Consider the following 21,310-nt stretch of genomic DNA (forward strand, 5'->3'; position numbering starts at 1 on the left):
ATTGCTGGTGTGTGTGTGTGTGTGTGTATGTGTGTGTGTGTGTGTGTCCTGATCAACTCTTCCTGCATGAGGGACCTGAAAAGTCTTCTAAGTGGGAAGACGGCTCATCCAGGGGAGACTGAAGCCTTTCCAGGTCTGTGGCTTTGGAGTTTCCCGTGTAAAAACCAAACAGCCTCTGAAGTGGCCTCTCTGAACTTGCACGGGTTTGGTGGAACGGCATAAGTACTAGGTTGGAGACAGAAAGTCAGCCAGCCTCTCCCCCACACTCTTCAGCAAGTAGGGTGTTAGCTGTCTTCACCTTCGATAAGAGAGACTAAGTTCTCACCTCAGAAAGAACTTTTGTCGCTAGTCAGGGAAGGGTGGTTGACAGAAAAACGTCTCAGCCTGGGTGACACTGCCATCTCTCAGGAGAGCAAGTCATGCGCCCCCAGGACCACAGGACTGGCCCTCCCTCATGGGATTGCTGGGAGCTCAGGCCAGAAGAGCAGAAGTAAGCAAAACCAGGGAGGCCGTGCTGGGGCAGTGCATTTGAACTGAACAAAGACGCTAAGGTGGAGATTCAAAGAGCCCCTTGTGAACATTGCTAGCGCTCTCTGCTCTCATCTGACTGAAGGTGCTGCAACCTCAGACAGCGAAGGCCACCGTCAAAGCATCGGGTCTCTTTCCTGGGTTAGATAACACAATGTCAAAAATGACCTTGGGTTTTCCATTGATTTCTCCATTTACTCATTAATAATGGCTAAAGTGTACTGAGCATTTCCGCTGTGAAGGTCACCCTGCTAAATTCTTTACTTTTATTTGGTTATTTAATCTTTGCCAAGATCCCCTCAGGAATGTTCCTCTACCATCTGCATTTGAATATCTGTAAAAGAGCAGGAGAAGGAGCTGAACTGGCCACAGCCACACAGCTGCTGAGACACAGCACTAAAACCTGGACTCTGAGATTCTTGGTGCCACTGCCTGAACCGTGGTGTCCTTGCATATTACATTCATCTCGTCTCTTTTTGAGCATATCCTTAGCCCAGAGCTGAGTGCTGGGAATAAACACCAAGCAAACAGACATGGGTTTTCAACGATAGACAGACAGATAGCAAACCTTCCAAATTAAAATGCCATTTCCAACTGTAATCAGGACTGGGAAAGAAAAAAGAAGTCCGAGTTTCTTGAGAGAAACAGGAAACCGAAAGCACATGAGAGAAGCTGAGCAGGCCCGCCCTCTAAGTCAGGGGCATCATTTAAATTCAGGCCTGGAAGATGACAGGAGAAGGCGGGGCAGAAAGGTGCCAAAAAGAATCCTGTCAGAAAAAGACAGAAGGCCTGGCCCGAGGTGGCCAAGAGTTCAAGAAAGTAACCAGCATGATGAGTGGAGAGTGACGATGGGCTGGTCCACAGGAGATGGGATCACAAAGAGGAACTGGGCTGCAGGGGCCAATGTTGACGTCACCAAAGTATATGGCAGCAGGGGCATGAAGAAAACTGAAGTACATTGCTCTCTCCTGTAAAAGAAGCCCAGAGATGGGCGTGGCTCCTGAGGGTCAGTAGGATAGCTCCATGGCCTGCAGGATGGGGATTTCTTCCATCTTTCTACATTGTCCTCGAGTCCTGGCAGGGCCCACCTGAATCATAGAGCAACAATGGAGATTCAGCCCCCAGCACTGCATGCTAGATATTTAAGAGGGAAGAAGGAAAGGACAAAGATATTCCCAAATCGGCTTCCTTGAAGCACCTTCCAGAGTTCCCCCAAAACGTTTCCACTTAGAGATCTCTGATTATACCTGCTGCACATCCATGTCTATTTGCAAGGGAAGTGGGGGGCTAGCATGATGTCACCAGGCAGATCCTGCTCCTCAGGAAAGGGAGGAGGGGCAGCAGAAAGGTCTGGAGTAGATGCCACTGCGTACAACAGTTTGGATTTTACTGTGAGAAGTGATAGAAGCCCCTGAAAAGTTTGAAAAAGAAAAGTAACATCAGCTAGTCAGCATCTTTGGGAACTCCAGCCAAAACACAGATGAAGTAAGAGCAAGCACACAGTGTCACCTACTGTGGTTGTCCAGGGCACAGATGAAGTAAGAGCGGACACACAGTGTGACCTACTGTGGTTGTCCAGGGCACAGATGAAATAAGAGCAGACACACAGTGTGACCTACTGTGGTTATCCAGGGCATAGATGAAGTAAGAGCAGACACACAGTGTGACCTACTGTGGTTGTCCAGGGAATCAATAGAGACGCCATGGCTTTGGTGAAGGCATGTCATTTGAAATAAGCAAATGGTGACATTGAGATACGCGTTGAGAGCGAACGAGTGAAACTGTTTATGTATTCGGCAGGGTCCTGTAGCTGTGGGGCTCTCCAGGATAATGTCTCCCTTAGCAGCACCTACAGACATATGGCAGAAGGTGCCAGTTACATAGAGGGAAACACTAGAGGCACGGAAGGCGTGGGTGTGGAGGAGAGAGAGATTTTAGTCCTAGACATCTTAAATTTAAAATGCAAGTGAGAGATCCAACAGAAGATGTAGACAGGCGACAGTTGGACAGGCAGACCTAGAACTCACAGAAGAAGCGATAGCTAGAGATAAATATTTGGGATCCATCGCCTATAGTTGATGTTTGAAATCACTGGGATTAAAATAAGTTCTCTTTCAGAGAGGATATCAGAAAGAAATAGTCATATATGTCTTGGGGGAGCAAAGTTAGGACCAGATAGGGAGTGCGGGGCAAACCAAGAAGGCCAAAGGAGAGCAGATAACAGACAGAAATCCAACAGAGTGTGGTATCAGGACATCAAGAGAAAGGGCCTTCCAAGGAGAAGCCAACTTGAACAGAAGACACTAAGAAATAAAAGGAGAGTTGAGCGGTCCTTATTAGAAGCAGCATTGTGGTAGTCACTGGCCGTTTCTACCAGAGCACGTAGAACAGTAGAGATGTGTGGATGTGTGTTGAAAGGTGTATGCTGAGATGGGGGTGCATGCCAACCCTTTGCTTGGTGTGGCCATTAAAGCTGAGTTAAGACAGGAACTGGAGAAATTGAAAGGTTATGGACAAATATTTCAAACATGGCAAACACTGATGCGTACTTGAAGCTCATTGGAAAGAATCCATGGGGAGAGAGGGGTTGAACTTACAGCATAAAGAAGAAGACAGAAGATATGAGACTCAGAACACACAAGGGGACCTGTTTCCACTGAAAAGGCCATTTTTAATGACCCAGGTAGACAGATAAGAACAGGTTTGAGCCGGGCGGTGGTGGCGCACGCCTTTAATCCCAGCACTCGGGAGGCAAAGGCAGGCGGATCTCTGTGAGTTCGAGGCCAGCCTGGACTACAAGAGCTAGTTCCAGGACAGGAACCAAAAGCTACGGAGAAACCCTGTCTCGAAAAAAAACAAAAAAACAACAACAAAAAAAAGAACAGGTTTGAGAGAGATAAACGAGAGAAGTCTTCCTCAGTGGTTCAGTGGCTTCAGTTATCTCTGGGGAGATGCAAATTTCCCCAATGAGAAAACTTACCCCATGTGTCCCATAGACAGAGAGGAAAGAGGTGATGGGCACACTGGGACAGCAAGCCTGGAGATGCCAGCATTCTTGCACACTGCTGGAGGGCATGAAAATTGGTGCAAACTCTGTAGAGAGGGATTCAACAGCATCTATTAAACAGCAAATGGCGCACAATTTGACCCATCTATAATACTTTTAGGAATCTATCTTGCAAATATACCAACACATATGAACAACCGCATGGCTATAAACATAATCACTATTGCACAATTTATAAGACTTTGGAAATGACCATCATTAGTGATCTGGTTAAATAAATTCATGTACATCTTCTAGTGGAATGGAGTTATATTTAAAAGAGTGAGGATGTTGGATGTACTGAAATGGGTTCATCTATGACACAAGTATAATTAACAAAAAACAAAAAAGAAGTGATGCCATACATGTAAAAGTAAAGAGAACAGGTAAGAAAAAAATATGCATGTTGGTTTTCATGTTTGTGACATTTCTGGAAATGTATACACTAAGAACTTCAGTGACTGGTTGGAAAGAGGCCTATGAGTTCATCAAATGAGGAGAGAATGCTGATTCTCAGGTCATCTGGATTTCTAATGATTTCATTGTATAGCTTAGTTTAAAATCACGAATATTCTGTTAAAAATTAGAGGGGGGGGAACCCTATGTTGTGTATTATAAATTATGGTGACTCGTTGAAGTAGAAGCCAGACCTGATAAAAGTTTGACAGTGACGCTGTTTGGTCTTGTGATAATGTCCTCCCGCACACGTCCTCCTTTGTAACCACAGTGCGAAGACAGAGGTTGTTACACTCCTCTAGGATACAATGTCCCGGCGAGTGAGAAGAGAGGAAGCGAGTGACGGATTTTATGAATTGTTACTATACTAAGACAGGCATTGGGATGTAAGATGAGAGGCAGGAATGAAGAGAAGCAGCGAGGAACACGAGTCAATAGGAGGCTCTAGGAGTTTAGTGTAGACCGCGATCATGACTGGGTATGCTCTAAGAAAGAGTTAAACTTTCTGCTCCCGGAGTAAGCAAAGAATATTTTGTTCTTCTGGAGGACAAGGATAAGAGGAAACAATTCCATTTTTAAAAAGGCCACAAGTAGAGGACTTATGAGATGGCTCTGGGGGTAAAGGCATTTGGTCTGCAAGCTTGGTGACCTGAATTTGATCCCGTTTAAGGTGGAGAGAAAGAACTGACTCCACCAAGTTGTCCTCTGACCGTCACACGTACACTGTGGCACACAGGTTCCTATACCGCCCAGAGACAAACAAAATAATACTAACAATAATAAATAGCTTTGAAAAGAATAATACATGCAGAGAGAGGAGAAAACGGAAGAGCAAGTGGGTCACAAGGGTGTGTCCCAGGAAGAGATGCAGGATGCAAAAGAATTAATTATATTAATTTTTTTAATGACATGTGTATGCACTGTGGGAGTGGGGGATATGCACATGTGGGTGCAGGTGCCTGAAGAGTCCAAAGGAAGGCACTGGAGTCCCTGGAGCTAGGGTTGCAGACAGGTGTGAACGGTCCAGTATTCGTGCCATGAATGTGCTATGGCCCCGTGAGAGAGTACCACCTGCTTGTAATAACTGAGGCATCTCTCTAGGCCTAACAGGTTCTCCTGGGGATGCTGAGGACAGTTCAGTGAATCGATATCACAGGCAGGATGCTATCTTCAGACATCATAGCACAAACTCTGAGGGCAATGCTGGGATGAGTACAGCCAAGTAGCTCAAGTTGAAGATGGGAAAGTTATCTTTCTCATATAAATGATGGCAATGTTCTGTGTGTGTAGGGGTGTTCACAGATCCCCTGGATCTGTGGACCCACACTCTAGTCCTCTGCTGCAATAGCAGCAAATACACTTAAGCCCATCTCTCTAGTCCTGACAATTTCTTTATTAATATTAAAATCACTGGCCTTTGCTCATGAAAAACACCCAGAAGGGACTCTCATGAGCATATTGTACTGAAAACCACTATCGAACTCACAATTCTAAGGTGTAGTAGGGAGCTGCGGGCCTCTTCCCACAGCCCGGCTCATGGTTGCCTGGCTAGCTTATGCCCCAAAATAACGACACACAAACTCTATTATTTTAAACACTGCTTGGCCCATTTCTATTCATGTGTGTAGCACCCCAAGGAGCGCTTACCGGGAAGATTCTAGCCTACGTCCATCCTGGGTCGGAGCTTTATCGCGTCTGCCGGGGAGAGGGGAGCATGGCGTCTGCTCCAGAGAGCAGAGCTGTCGAGTCTGAGCTCACTTCCTCTTCCTCCCAGCATTCTATTCTGTTTACTCCACCTATCTAAATTCTGCCCTATCAGATGGGCCAAGGCAGTTTCTTTATTAGCCAATGACCTTCCTCCATCATTTCCCCTTTTTCTGTTTAAACAAAAAGGAAAGGCTCTAACATAGCAAAATTACATATAGCAAAACAGTTATCAAGTAAGAATTACAGTTACAATATTTACATCTATTTTATCTTTATCATAACTAAAGAAAACTATAACTATCTATCTATTCTTCAACTCTATCAAAGACTCCAGAAGGATATAATATTACCTAAGCAAACAAAAAATAAGCAACTTTCAAACTCTAGAAATGACAGAGACATCTCGCTGCCTTGACAGTCACCCAAAGTTTCTCTGTACCGTTGGGGCATCCATCTTCGGCCTACAGGCCCATAGTTTCCAGCAGACATTTCCATGAAGCAGGAAATTTCAAAGGCAGTTCAGTCACTATCTGCTGTGTCCTGCAGAATGTCTCGCATGAATTCATGTCTCTTTCATGAATCAGGAACCCCAAAAGATCATCTCACCTTTAGGCAAGTTCAGCAGTCCTCTCTCTGCGGGTTCTTTGTGTCCAGTTTATACAATAGTCCAGGCAAGAGCAGTTTCTTGCCCAAATAGCTATCAAACTCCCTAAGAATCCTCTTCGATGCCCATCTTCTTTCTTCTTGAAGTAGATTGGTGCTGCCAGGAGCAGAGTGTCTCATTGTCATGAAAAACCCTAAGTTATTAAAACATTTAAAATGCCATATTCTGTAATCTTTGAAAGATATGATGAATGCCTATCTGAAATATATCCATGCACATCTAGAAAATCTAACTAACATGACTACAAACTTGACTATTATTGATAATTATCCATTAACAACCTATATACATTACATTTTTACATGAACTACACAATCACAATACTTTAATCAATATCAGAAATACATATACATATAATAAAATTGACCTTAAATTAATACCAGTAAACCAAGATTCATATCAATGCAAATTATTCACATCTATATCATCTCCCCCTTTAAATGTAAAAGAACATTTATAAACAATATATGGGAACATGGGCACAGTTTTTTCTCTCCAAACTGCTTCCTGCTGAATGGGGGCACTGTTATTCAGATCTTTCATGGAGTAACCTGTGTGCCAGGGTCATCTCAGTCGGCAGTTGAGTGAAGTAATTTTCTGAAGGTGTTCACAGCAACCTTTCAGGAGGGCGTGGTCTATCATACCATATTGGGATAGACGCAATCCACAGAGTCTCATCCTCTGTGAAAACAAAAGAAGAAACTCTTTTCCAAAGTATCATATCCTTAGATCCAAATTCTGAAGTCAAGGTATTTTGAAAATATCTATCTTGGATTAGTTCAGCAGCATTTATAAACAAATATCTTTTAGCATCTGTTGCTCCTTCCTCAGCATGCAAACAATTCAAACAGAGCATAATAGCATACAGTATCAAGATTCTCATTGTATTTTCCATCTTTGTGTGGCTTTATTTTAACCTCTATTTCGTTTACTTTTACTTTTATATTTTCTGTATATCTTTGTCCTGTAATAACTCTTTAGACCAGGCTGTCCTTGAACTCTCAGAGATCCTTCTGTCACTGCCTCCCAAGCATTGGGATTAGAGGCGTGTGCTACCACACCTTGAAGTCACAGAGGTCAATCTCCCTCTGCCTCCAAAGTGTTGGGATTAAAGGTGTGTACTACCACACCCAATTACTCTCTTTCTTCCTTATTTTTTTTTAAGAACTTTTAGCCTGCATATACTTTTAACACACTGTAAACCATTTAGAAATTTTCTTTGTCTTTGAATCTCTCTTTACTGTATCTCTCTCTCTTTTTCTGACCACATGAGTCTTTAATTTACCAAGCAATATCAGTAGGATGAAAGCCGTGGCTTTGTCGGCTGGATTCAGCCCATTCCTTAGCTTTCCAGCCTCATGGCTGAGGTACCGGCTGTAGCCATATTTATCACCACAACTCTGTGGCGTTTCAAGGTCCTTGCCAGCAAACAAGCTATAACACTCAAATGCTCTCTCTGTAGCTGACCTCCTGCCTCAAAGAGTCAGAGTTTGCCCTGGCAGGACGGCCCAGAAAGCTGGCATTTTAAAACAGCACAACAGCGATAAAGCTCCGACCCAGGATGGACGTAGGCTAGAATCTTCCCGGTAAGCGCTCCTTGGGGTGCTACACACATGAATAGAAATGGGCCAAGCAGTGTTTAAAATAATAGAGTTTGTGTGTCGTTATCTTGGGGCATAAGCTAGCCAGGCAGCCATGAGCCGGGCTGTGGGAAGAGGCCCGCAGCTCCCTACTACACTAAGGCTATGACAATCCTGAAACCCCAAATACACAGGCTTTCAACGCCTCTAGATACCCTACAGAATACAGCCTACTATGGCAAGCAGGCCTTCTCCCTATGCCCATTCTTCCCTATCCAGACTCAAAAACTGAACACCCAGTATGGCTAGAGCATCCGTCTTATACCTGCTCTTTAATTCTCCTGGCAGGAGAAAAAAAAAATTCTAAAGAAACACTTGTGACTCTCCCTTTAGCTCTAGACTATCAGTATGGAGCCCAGGAAATTGAGAATTCCCCAGGAGAGTAATCCTGGGTAAGGAAAAGGTTGGGCCCCTGATGCCAATCATAGAAAAAGATATCACACAATTCTGACAACTTGCCAGACCACTTTATCAACAAGACTGGAGCCCAAATAACAATGGGTCAGTGGTGGTCATGGTAACATCTTGGGGGACAGCTTAGTTATGTGTACTTCTTACTCTCCGGGTAAACTTAAACCTGTATTAACACAGCAAAGATGAACTCGGGTCCCACTGAACTTCTTTATTTGTTCCTTCTCCCAATGTTTAATAAATCTTTTTTTTTTCTTTTCACCCTTACAGGTGAAAAGTGAAGGAGAAAGAGAAAAACAAAATTTAATTGACTTTTTTAGGACCATGGTCCAGAGCCCCAACAACTCCTATAACACTCTCACAGTTTTACTCAGGGCCTTTGCTTATTTGAAATAATCTTCCTCTCCTCTACTGCAAGTTCAAGTCCAACTTTCCCCTGCAGCACCATCTGTCCAGCAACTCACAAAGCCCAAGCAACACAGAAAATAGTCCTGCTTTCAAAAGGGATGCCAGAAACCAGAGGAGCAAACTCTCCTCACTCATTTGTGCTAAAACAAAATCAAGCCCTGGACTCTGGTCCCCCCAGAGAACTGTAGACAAGAGAAGGGTTTTCCATTTGTTAAGGCTCTTGAAGATCAAATTTAAACCATTTCCTGGCCAGTTCTCCATGACTCTAGCCAGGTTCAACTCCTCTGGAAGCCTCAAATGTAGTTCCTTTATTAATAACTCCTTCCAGCTTTGATGTCTTCATTTTTGAGTTCCAGAACAGAGTGTTTTTTTTTTTTAAAGGAAATGGGAGAAGGCGTGCTCAAGGGGAGCATTATGGGAGAGGGAGAAGAGCTGTTACTTTCAAGCACGCATCTGGATGAATGAGGCTAACTTCCGATGACTAATGTCCCCCAAACACTAAGCTAATGATTAAATTAAAAAATGCAAATCCCCAAGATGTCATATGCTGCTGGGTGAAGTGATGGAAAGGAGCCTTGCAAACAGTCCCCACATTGTGTGGGGAGCTGAGAGGAGGTACGAATCCAAACAGCAGAGAGCCATACGGTGCTAGCCACTGGCCAACAACCGAAGAATCGCAACTCAGAGAACAGAGAAACTCAGAAAAAAAAAAAATCCGTGAGTGCTGCCCCCACCCCAGTTCTGACAGTTCTCTGGAAGTTCTAACGTGCTGGAGGATAGAAAACAGAGCAATGTGTCCGGAAGCAAATCTGCAGCCATCACCGATGCAGCACTGCTCCGCAAGCAACGTGACAGGCGGTTATCCTGAGCACAGAGACTCAGCCAGGTCTTGAGAAATGTGATCAGTCCTCCTAAATGGTAAGGAATGCCATGTCAGGGTGCCCCAGAGTGCCTGAAAGACTCAGCTGAAGCCTTCTGCATCCCCAAAACAACCGAGACTCCGGAAGTTCTGTTTGGGAGGTACAGGACAATTACTTGTCTCATGTCAGCTTGGGCTCTCGCGTGATTATGGCTTGAGCTTGTGTTATGTCTTCCCTTTTTACCTCAAACTACCATGGAACAAATAGCTTATTGTGTCCCATCCTCATCCCTGTATCTTTGGCTACACAGTAAGGATCCTCAGCCTAGAGCTTAGGAATTTCTGGGAGTTCCAAGGAGCCTCTTGCGGTGTATACAGTATCTTACAAGTGTGGTATGGGCATTTTAGGGAAAAGGGAGCCATGATTTTACTTAATTCTCAAACAGATCTATTACCTAAAACTAGTTTAAAGCCATCGATCTGCCTCATGTAACCAAAAAAGTCTCAGTTGCATGGAATATGACATTATACTTTCCAGATGTGTGAAGAACTTGGTGGGGACCCCAGTAGAATCTGGTGCCTAGATAGAGAAACACCCACTTTACAGGCTCTCCTCAGAGTAAAAGAGATATGATATACATTTTTCTCCGAGGGCATACAACTTGATCAGAACTGTCCTAGAAGTAAAGGCTTTTTAATGTGGTCTTATTTCTACGTGTGATTAATGGATGAAATGCCCAGACTCACCCAGAAGTCATCCTCATTACTTTACAAACAATATTAAATTACAGGAGGCATCACAAACCAGCAACGCACATACATCTTTGTAGTCTATTATGTGTTATTAATATAGCCCTGCAAACTCAGGAGAGACCACAGAATCCTCCCTCTCATGGTGCTGAGGAAGAAAATAAGACAGTGTCACAGAGCTCCAGAGAAGCAGTCAAGGGATTGAAGCTAGGAAAACTGGGCCCAATGGATAACCTGGCATTTGTTTTAGGTGGCACAGCTTCATGCCCTTCCTGCTATACCCATGTGCTTTCCCTGGACACGCTGTACTGAGTGTGGCAAATCAGTCAGTATTGAAGTATGTACGGGTATGACCTGGATTTTAATGCTTTTTCCCTTATGACTGAGTTCATGAAGCAGGAGTGGGTGAGCTGGCCACACACGCATCTTCCAATCCCCTAATAATAGAGATCAGAGCATCTTCCCATCTGGCGCAGAAGTCTATCTAAGATGTCTGCTTCTGTTGTCCTTCACCGTCTAGGACTTCAGCTCAACTCGTGAGTCTTAGAACCTTCTCCTCAAGGAAGCAAGCCCCAGATGTCCCACCAGAGGCCTGCCCTGATCCTGTTGCCGGGGTGCTCATCCAGGGGGACAGTTTTGAAGACTATGGGTCAATTCTTTGTGGACAGTCTTGATTTTGCTCCTCCTGCTGTTTTCATGACCAGACTTGGGTTATGCAACCCAAGCAGGAATTCCTTCACATTCAGCATCAGGAGACTTTGCTTTTCTTCCCTCCTTCCAACTCTTTCAAACCCAAGCTGTGCATTAGGACCAGGTCTGTTGGATCCCTAGACACGAGAATCGCCAACACCATGCCAGGCTTCTAGCTCACCACTAAGAAAAAAGTCGTCCTGGGTACCAGTTCTTATTTGGTGCCACCACCTCTTCGGCTCCTCCTCATTTGGGCATTGGGGTTCTCAATTCCCTTTCAGTCTTTTGGAGACTGCCCATTGCAGACACATTGCAGGCTGGCAGGTGTCGGCAGACACAGAGCAGTCGCTGTGGTCTAGGAGCCACAGCCAGGCCTTGCATACTGTAATGTTGACTGAGGTGACGTGGGAGCAAAGGGCCATCTTGCTTCTGTCTTTTTCCAATTCAAACCAGAAAGTTTCAGGGCCTGCAGGATGACCCTCGGCAGGGATGGACATCTGCACTCATCTGGCTGACTTGCTCCCAACCACAGGTCACCCAATCAGTCTCTGGCTTCTTCCTAAACGCTCTTCCCAATCCATTATTCATCCCTCAGCGTCAGCAGAGGGGCAGAAGGGGCCCTGCTGGAACCACCAGAACAAACTAGCCCTAGGCAAAACTGGAGAGTCCAAATGGCTTGTTTTCAGTGACCTCTGCTCTTTCCGAATACTTTCTCCCTTTTCAAAACTAATTTTCTCCCTGGGGCCTTAGGCTCCCAAGCCCTTCTGAGCAGAACTACTTCGTTCGCACTAACATGGTGGATGCTTTCTGCATATTCAGAGCAGGACCACTGCTATTTTAAATGGGCTCATATTTTTCCCATGGTGCAATTATTATCTAACTAATGGGTAGAGAATGAGTTGATGCCCAGTGTGTGTGTGTGTGGGGGGGGTGTTTGGAACCTTCTAAATACCCCTCAAATAATTCCAAGGGCCCCACCCACCCCTGCCCAGATGAACCTGAAGCTACAGAGAACGTTTCTATCAAAAAGTGCTCCCCCAGAGTTGAGGCTCATCCCAGCAACCCCAAGTCCCAGAGAAGCTTGCCAGGAATGAGAGGACATTTGTAGATTTTTCCAAAGAGCACTAGATAGAGCAGAACCAACTCCATCTCTTGATCTGCCTAATATGTTGGTAACTTTGGGCCTCGGTTTCTTCATTGAGCAAAGAAAGACAAGGAGTAGGTGTGGTTCATTGAAAGAGGATTAGGCTAGCCCTTTGGAGCCCAGATTTGACTTCCAGCACTGTTAAACAAAACAAAAGAGCGAGGCTGTCAGTTGGTCACAAAAATCTTTGGAATGACTGAGTCCTATTATCAGGCCTACTGTGACTGAAGCATTAAAAAACAAAACAAACAAACAAAAAAAAAAACTGAGAATGGGAAATGGAAGCAGCTTAAAGCTTTTAAGTGACATTTCTTTATTTACTTTTTCACAGAGGGAGGGAGCTAGCATGCTTTGGCTATGTGGGGGAAGCCCTCAAGCCCAATGACCTTCCTGTTTCTGTGCCACAGGAACTGGAGTTAGGGCATGCCCAGTAGGCCCTGCTTGCTATGGAACGCTGGCCTCTGCATTCTAGTTCTCATGATTGGTCAGCAAGTGCCACTAACTGCTGTGCAACCTCTCCAGCCTGGCTTGAAGCTAAAGGGAAAACACGTTGCAGTGTTTATTGCAAATGCTAGCAATGTCCATAACTCGCCGCGTGTGTTTTGAGAACCGTGCCCGTTTAATGGGAAAGCAAACTGAGGTGCAGCTTGCTTCCTAAGAGTCGTGCAAAGGATTTTTTTGTTTTGTTTTGTTTTTTGAGAGAGGGTTTCCCTGCCTGTGCAACAGTCCTAACTGTCTTGGAACTAGCTTTTTTAGACCAGGCTGGCTTCAAACTCATAGAGATTCGCCTGCCTCTGCCTCCCAAATGCTGGAATTAAAGGCCTGCGCCACCACCGCCCCGGGCGGTGCAAAGAATTCTTATCACGAATGGTGCAATTGTTCATGCTCTAAAAAGACCGGAGACAGGTGGATCTCTGTGAGTTCGAGGCCAGCCTGGTCTACAAGAGCTAGTTCCAGGACAGGCACCAAAGCTACAGAGAAACCCTGCCTCGAAAAAAAAAAAAAAAAAAAACCTAAAAAAGACCATACCATCCAATCTCTACACAATAAAAGAAATTGCCAGAGAGGAACGAGACAGGCTGAGACAGCTGCGGATGAAGAAGGTGGTCCCGCTCTCCCAACTGAGGTCCACACACCAGAGAGGAGAAGGAAGGCAAGAGACCTCAGGAGAGGGGCAGAGGCCGGCCTGGCTGCTCTGTGAAATTAGCTCCCTTGCTGACAGCTTAAGTCTCTGCAAGCTGTAGATGGATGTCTGGGAGCAGAGCTACAAACGGACAGTTCTCAAACCGTCACTGCAGCCTGAGCTGAAGACTCGCACCCACCATGCACCCGTCTTTTCTGGACATCCACTGAGGGGTCCCTTCAGCAAGGTCTCCCTCTTCCGGAGCCAGTCTGGAGTCTTTCACCCTTGGCCCTCTGTAGCCCTCACCACACACCACACAAGCTCACAAATCTCCGTAAAGAACATCGGGAAAGTCATCCAGCTAGCAAGCAAAGGCACGTGTGTGGTCGCGCGTAGGGCATGCTCAAGGGACTTTGCTAGCGACAGACAGACAGACACAGGACTGACTCTTAAATAGCCTGGAAGCTGGTTTAAAGCTTCCAATTTAGAAAACTGCAGAAGCTACGGTGGCGTTGGGAGTCTCTGTCAGTATCTTAAAATTGGTGTTTCAGACCCACCTAACTTTTGCCGCTCCCTAACCCTTTCTGGCTATGGTCTGGCATAAAAGTGTCGGTTTGTTATGTGGGTGGGTAATGGTATGCTTTTAATTAAGGAGGTACAGACTAAATTAAACCACATCAAGTGACTAGTGTTTCTCTAATTTCAGATTGCGAATCCCGTACCCTGAGCACAAGAAGTTGCGCTACATCATGATTCCCCTTTAATGGTTATGGCTGAAAAGTCCATCTCGTGAGCAGCTTCAGAATTGATTAAACACAACTGTGGACTCCCAAGATCAGGAAGTGCAATTTTGCTGGTGTCGCTTCAAGTCTAAAATACCTCCAGGGTAATTACAGACTGAAAAGCAATGCAGAGGCTTTGAAGTAAGGGAAGAAAAGACAACCGGAGCACCCAGAGGATCTGCCTGTTCCTTTGTCCTTCATGGCAAAATCTTGAAAGCCTTGGCGGGGAAGATGCTGGTGTCTGGGACAGGGGGAGGGTCCCAGGATCTGGGGCCCCATTCTGGCTGCAGATGTTCCAAAGAGAGCCCTGTCCCATCACAGCAAGCTGCAAGGATCACCATAGCACCCCCTAAGAAAGGCCACCTCTTTCCGATTGCTCTAGATGTCATGCAGCTCCAACTCCCTTTGCTCTGGGACAGCGTGCCCAGCTGGCTGCCACTTCAGTTGCTCTCACCACTCGAGGCAGGGAGATGCGCGCACTCTGCCTGTTCATCTAAATTATTTACCTCCACAGCAATTATCAGATGCTATAAGCCACACTCTAAAGGCCTCTTTGCAGTTCACGCCGTGAAGATAGAAGCCTCATTCAGAAGTGGAGAGAGTGGAAGACTATTTCTTATTTTTTTAATTAATAATAGGTTAGAAATAAAAACCATGATTAGGGGCAGCACATAATGGGAATGCAAGACCCGCACTGCCCAGAGGCCCATGGCAAGAAATGTTAATGAATGGAATTGGAAGCTTCTGGTAGTCAACCTGGAGACAGCTAATGGTTTCCAAGTGGAAACATGAAGAATTATTAAATGTTGTATATTTATTGCACTAATAACCAGATTGCCAGAGGTGAGGAGAGATGCAAATATGGGTCCAAGTCTTGTTGAACCATTGGCTGGAGAAATGCATGAGATTCACCAGGGGGAAGTTGCCGCACTCAAACATTTGCCAATGCCACCGTGATGAATAGTTCATGGATTAGGACCGTCACCATTCCAATCCCACGAAAACCCATTTCAGCAGAGGATAGAATCATAACTTAATTTTTTACTGGGACTTGGAGAGAGACGAGGGTAATATTTCTGGCAGCTATCATTTCGCATCGTCTGGCATTTTGTTTCGTTAGACATATAAACCTTTTTTCCCCTTGCCAAAGTTTGCCAGCTCTCTCCCAGGTGGAGGTATAAACCACCTTAAATCCTGGCACGCAGAGCAGAGCACTTTCTATGGCAGACGATCCCCCACACCCACCCACACACACTGCAAAGATCTTGTTAAGTCCTATTAAGACTTCCCAGGAAGAACAACTGGCTTGGCTGGGAGCAGCTCATAGATCAAAACAAGTGTGGACCCCAGGGACAGAGGCAGAATTCTGAGCTCAGAATTCTCCGTTTGCCATTTTGCTCTTGGGTCAAACTGGCAAAGCTGCTCATCCCTTGGAACCATAATTTACTGACCTGCAAGATGATGATACTGACGCCAACCTTTCATGATTGGCCAGATGCACACAGAATTAACAAAAGGGTCTAGCATAATAGACACTAACTACGGATTCGAGTATTTTCTGGAGGATTGAAGCATGTTTGTGTCTTCTCAGATCAATGAGCAAAGCGGAATGAGGATAGGGAGGGTAAATTAGGTCCAGAGTTCCAGGAAAGCAGGAAATAGGACGCTCATATGCCTGGGTCTATCAGTCATTGACTAAGGCCTCCTAGAAAAAAACTTCCCAATCGTGGAAAAGGCTGCCTGGGATAGCTCTCCAGAGGTTCCTGCCTGTTGGCAACAAAGGCCCTGGTGTTACACAAGAGCGTTAAATTTAAGAAAGCTGTACTGGTGTTTGAGCTGTGTACCCACGTCACTATAGTGTATTTAGCACTGAGCGCTAACGCTAGGACTATTCTGAATACCCACAGTTGCATTGCTTCTCTTGAAGTAAGTTCCTAAATCTCCCTCCAGTAATCTTCCCATCAAGTATGGAGGGACAGACTTCTTCGGGGGCCTCGCGCCAGCAGGGGCGTAGTATTTGCTGCAGGACCTCAGTGTACAAGATCCTATGAGAAAGACTCACAAAGGACACGAAGGTTCCTCTTCACCCATGGCTGAGACAAACCTCTCAGCTGTTGGGAGCAACAAAACAAAAGCAAGAAACAAAGCAGTTCCTAATCTGGGTGTCACTGGAGAGGAAAACTGAGAGAACGCACCGAAGGCATGATTTGCTCAAAGTGTAGATGAAGGATCCAGATCACGTGAACCGGTGGGTGAGCGGAGGCGGCAGATTACAGACAGAGAAATCAGACAGCAGTGAGGCACTAACTTCCCACTCTCGTGGACAACCTCCCCCACATGCCACTTCTGCGACCAAGAGTCTTACATGAGATGAAGGTGGAGGGGGTTTTCTTGGAAAATAATTCTAAATAATATAATTATCATTTAGAGCTACGAATACTTGAAAGAAATTAGAATTTTCCAATTTCAGGACCCTTAGAGAGCATCTAGACTACTTGGTTTCTTTACTAATAAGGAAATGAAGACACAATGGGGAGGGTTAGCCAACTGAAGCCATAGTAGAACTGAAGTTAGAGGCCATACCTCTCCTAATGTAACGGTCTTCGTGTCGTTTCATGGTAAATGTAGAAATGTAATGTCTGGAGAATGTGCGTTAGCATTGCTTCTATATCACCTCCACCCTTCTCTCCCCTTGCAACTCCTCCCATTTCCCCTACTCTCTCTCCCAAATTCATGATGTCTTCTTTAATTATATTGTTATATAAATGAGTGTCTGTTTTACTAATCAGCTGGGCGGGGTTTTTTGTTTTGTTTTATTTTGTTTTGTTTTGTTTTGAGACAGTGTATCTCTGTGTAGCCTATGCTGGCCTCTTGATTTTACTGTCTGAGCCTGCCAAACACTAACAATATAGGTGTAGGGCACCATGAAGTCCTAAGGATAAAATATGTCAGTCCTATAGGCCAGAGGTCATCAAACTATGGCCCGCAGGACGAATCTTGCTTGTTGCTCATTTTGGTATTAAAGTTTTATTGGGACAAGTCTATAAGCATTGATTTGTGCTGGCAGAATTAGTAACTGTGGCTAAGAGTACAGGACCACCGAGTCATAATCACTATATGGACATTGCAAAAGAGACTTTACCGACTCTGCCAGAGACTAAATAGGAGGGCAGTGTTCTTAGGGACATTCATGGTGGGCCTGTAACTAGGGCAGCTGTTTAAACATTTTAGAAAGCAATCTAAGGGATGGAAAGTGCTGTGACTGGCTAGTTGCTCACATTAGCATGACAATCTACCCTGCATTTCCAAGATGAGCAACACCCTCCTTCCCCACAAAGGCTATTGGTTGGAGGATCTTTTATTTCTTTGAATCCTCAAAGCTGCTGAGTCAGTCAGCTTCCCATAGCTGTAACAAACACCTGAAGCCATCAACTTCTAAAAAGAATATAATTATTCCAGCTTCAAGTTTATGTGCTTCAGTCCACGGTCAGACAGATCTGCTGCTTTGGAGCCTGTGGTGAGGTACCACACCATGATGCAAGATGCGGCAATTTAACCAAATAGTTGCTTACCATGTGGCAAAGAGAGAAGAGAGGCCAGGGCAATACCCCCTCCCAAAACATGCCAAGGACAAGAAGACTTCCCCATAGGCTCTTTTTCCCAAAGTCCAATCCAGGGTCCAAACTTGCATCACGTGGACCTTTGTAGACCACTCTAGACCCAAACCATTTCTGCCACCCCAGTTCCAACTGATGGGCCTTGCCTCTCCCTCCCTCCCTCACGCTGCTTTTCTTCTCATCATCTATGAAATTCCACTCAAAGGTCCCGTTCTTAAGTACTTCCAGCACACGGGTGTTCTATTTTCAGTCATTGAACTAGTATATGCATTTTGCCATGACTGTCTATAAATCTAAGTCTTCTAACAAGAAAAGGTAATGACACTCACCTTGAAGGAGTGGAATCCACCAAGCCACACACTCCCAACACTGAGCCATCAGTCTGCGCAGGAATGGTTCAGATGGTGTCATAGGGAATGCCAGAGATGCTGGTCCTTCAACAGCCGATGAATATGACTCAAAGTACTCAGAAATTACTTTGTTAATAGGCAGCTCTCAGCTGGCCAAGGGGGTCAGCTCAGAAACTGGGCAAAACCGCAGCACTTGAAGATATCATTGTGGTTGGATTGCTACTGAGGAGCATTCATTTGTCAAGCCTGGAATACATTTCCTCTCCATATATGAAGAGGTTATTCCATGGAAGTTTTGAAAATAATTCGATCATCAGAATCAGTCATTTTCTTACATGCAGTATAATTAACATATTATAAAATATAAATCAAAATACATTGCTTATGTTTACCATTTTAAAGCTAGAATAATGAATGTCCTGTCAGAAGACCACTGCCTGTGTCCGGCTGAGACTATGTTTTCTAAGGAAGTCTGGTATTCCTTCCTCCAGCACCTCAAAAGATGAGGTCAAATGACACCTGACAGCCGTGTATGAGTCTCAGGCAGGCGCTATCTGGTCTCACACCCTCAGCAGCACTCTAACAAGACAGAATACAATGGTGAGCGGGAAACTAACACTCTAAAATGGGAGAGGGTAAGAAAATATCCTGCAGGATCAGCCAGAAGGGCTCCTCGGAGACCCACGCCTACAGCAGTAAGTAGGGAAGCCAGCTCCTTCCTCTCAGCAACACCGATAATCCACAAAGCGCACAGCTGCTCCTCTGAAGGCCAGGACAGAGGCCTGGCAGTCCAGTGCTTCCCAGGCTCAGTCCCAGAGGTACTGCCACTCAAAGGTGTTGGTCGTCTGGCTAAGTAGAGGTGGCAGATATACTGATAGATGTTGCAGGGAGCCCCAAATCTCTGGAACACCTGATTGTCTAAATGACTGAAGTTTGTGTATACCTCCAATGCTAACAGTTGAAGAAAGCAAATTTGGAGATGGTGGAAATGACCTTTGAAGAAGTCCGGGACCATTTGTACATGCAGCTGGGGCTCCGATCTTTCCCCAAAGCAAAGCACTGTTCAGGAGATGCTGCCAGAACACAAGCATGGGATTCCTCTTCTGGATGGTTTATCAGACCTTTAGCAGCCATTGGAGAAAAACAACAGTCTTTCTCACTTGACAGTGGATTTGCCTTTTGGGATGAACCCACAAGTTTCAGAAACATGCCAAGCTCCTGAGGTGGGCATTCAGCTGAGAATCACCACACAGAACTCAAATAAGTTGAGGCCAGAGGCTTCCTTGATTGCCTACTGTCCTGTTCCTGAATGTGGTAGAAAAGAACACATCCTCCACAGTGATTGCAAACCTTTGAGAGGTGTCTATAAAAAGCAAAACACCAGAAAGCACACTGAGATGGCACCAGATCTGAGAAAATACCACTTCTAAGACGTCAGCCCCACCACTCCTGTGAGCAGACAAGGACAGAGGCAGAGTCTCGAACAGCAGGGCTAGAGGTGTGCATCTCTGCCAACCTCCACATCTGTGTAGGTCAGGATTCATCTCCAAAGACCTTGTTTATCATCACAGTTCAGGAAATGACAGCCAGAGGGGACAATTCCATTCCACCAGACTACCATGTTTTATAAATAAAACTTTATTGGACACAGCCACACCCCTTTGTTTATATATGGACCTCCTCTGCTTTCACCCCACAATGGCAGCATTGAACAACTGCTGCAGAGAACCCATTGCCAACCAAATCTAAAATATTTACCCCGACCCTTTACAGGAAAGGCTTTGCAACCCTGTACTTTCTGTTTATGTCTGCTTTAGGGACTAATTAAGATGGGAACTTTAATGAACTGTCCTTTCCCGCTAATGTTCTGCGATTGCATTTGAACTTTTTTGTCTAACAAAATATGGTGACTTGGAATGTGCTGCATAATTGTGCCCCTCTCCTGGCACTGTGGCAATGAATTATCATAAACTGGGTAGCTTACAACTCACAGTTTCAGAGAAGTTCAACCAAAGTCCTTCCTCCATCACGGTGATAAAAACACCTAACAGAAGCCACCTAAGGGAGGAAAGGTTCACTTTAGCTCACAGTCCAAAGGATACAGTTCATTCTGGTGGGAGGACACGGCAGCTGTGGCTGCAAGGACAAAGGTTTGTCACACTGCGAAAGCAGAGAGCTTATGCTAGAACTTAAGGAGTAGCCCTCAGGAGTCACTTCCTCTAGCTAGGTCTCTAGGAGTGAAGCTGCTCCAAACAGCGCCATCAGCTGGGGTCCAAACGTTCAGACACAGGAACCTAGAGGGGATATTTCATTTAAATTGCATAGTCAAACTTCATTTGTCTCCTTCAGTTTCTGAGAGCCAGAAATCCATGGCACGGCATGTCTTGTAGACCCATCCCTTCAACTTCTGACTCCATCTCCGTGTTTCTCCCTGTGTCGGTGCCTCTAGTCCCAAACTTCGCTCTTCTTTTACAGCCACCAATCACACAGGACTTTGTTTGACGTCTCTGTTTCTCTGTGACGTCATCTTCACTAGATCATGTCTTCAAAGATCTTGTCTGAAATTGAGGTTATACCCACAGCTTCTGAACGAGCTTGAATCTGTGTGTGTGTGTCTATGTGACTGCGTGTCTGTGTCTGTGTGTGTCTGTGTGCACATGTGTATGTGTGGGTGGGTGCTGTTCAACCCTAGGCAATTCATTACTTGCTACTAAATACATTGTATTGTTCTGACCAGTTTTCAAGCCAGCTTACTCTTTTTCTATCCATAGTGGTCCTGCCGGTATTATCAGTCTGTCCCACCTACTCATGCCTGCTTTGCTAGGCTTTGGAACATCTCTTTCCGGTTGTCCAATGTCCTCTTTTCACTGCCTCTCAAAAAAAAAAAAAAAAGAAAGAAATCTGTGTCTGGGGAGTCCATCCTTGGCATCTCTTTTTATTTTCCATATTTTCACTGAACCGAACTTCTGGCCACAGTGGCTTCCTCTGGTGTGTCTTGTAGACAAGACACAAAACCCTACTGTATTCCTGCAGTGAACGCAGCCACTGTCTAACAAAGAACAGCAAAGCGGAGACAATTCTCCACTGTTCTCTTCCCTCCTGTGATTTTAGAGTCATAATTATTTATTTTGCATT

At 45.1% G+C, this 21,310-nt stretch overlaps 1 pseudogene; it reads left to right on the forward strand.

The window, feature by feature from the left end:
• Positions 1 to 1,376: 1,376 nt before the first annotated feature.
• LOC130876318 (probable ATP-dependent RNA helicase DDX5) overlaps positions 1,377 to 21,310 on the forward strand; it is a 76,425-nt pseudogene continuing 56,491 nt past the window's right edge.

Source organism: Chionomys nivalis, chromosome 6 (assembly GCF_950005125.1).
Source record: "Chionomys nivalis chromosome 6, mChiNiv1.1, whole genome shotgun sequence".
NCBI classification, from domain to species: domain Eukaryota; kingdom Metazoa; phylum Chordata; class Mammalia; order Rodentia; family Cricetidae; genus Chionomys; species Chionomys nivalis.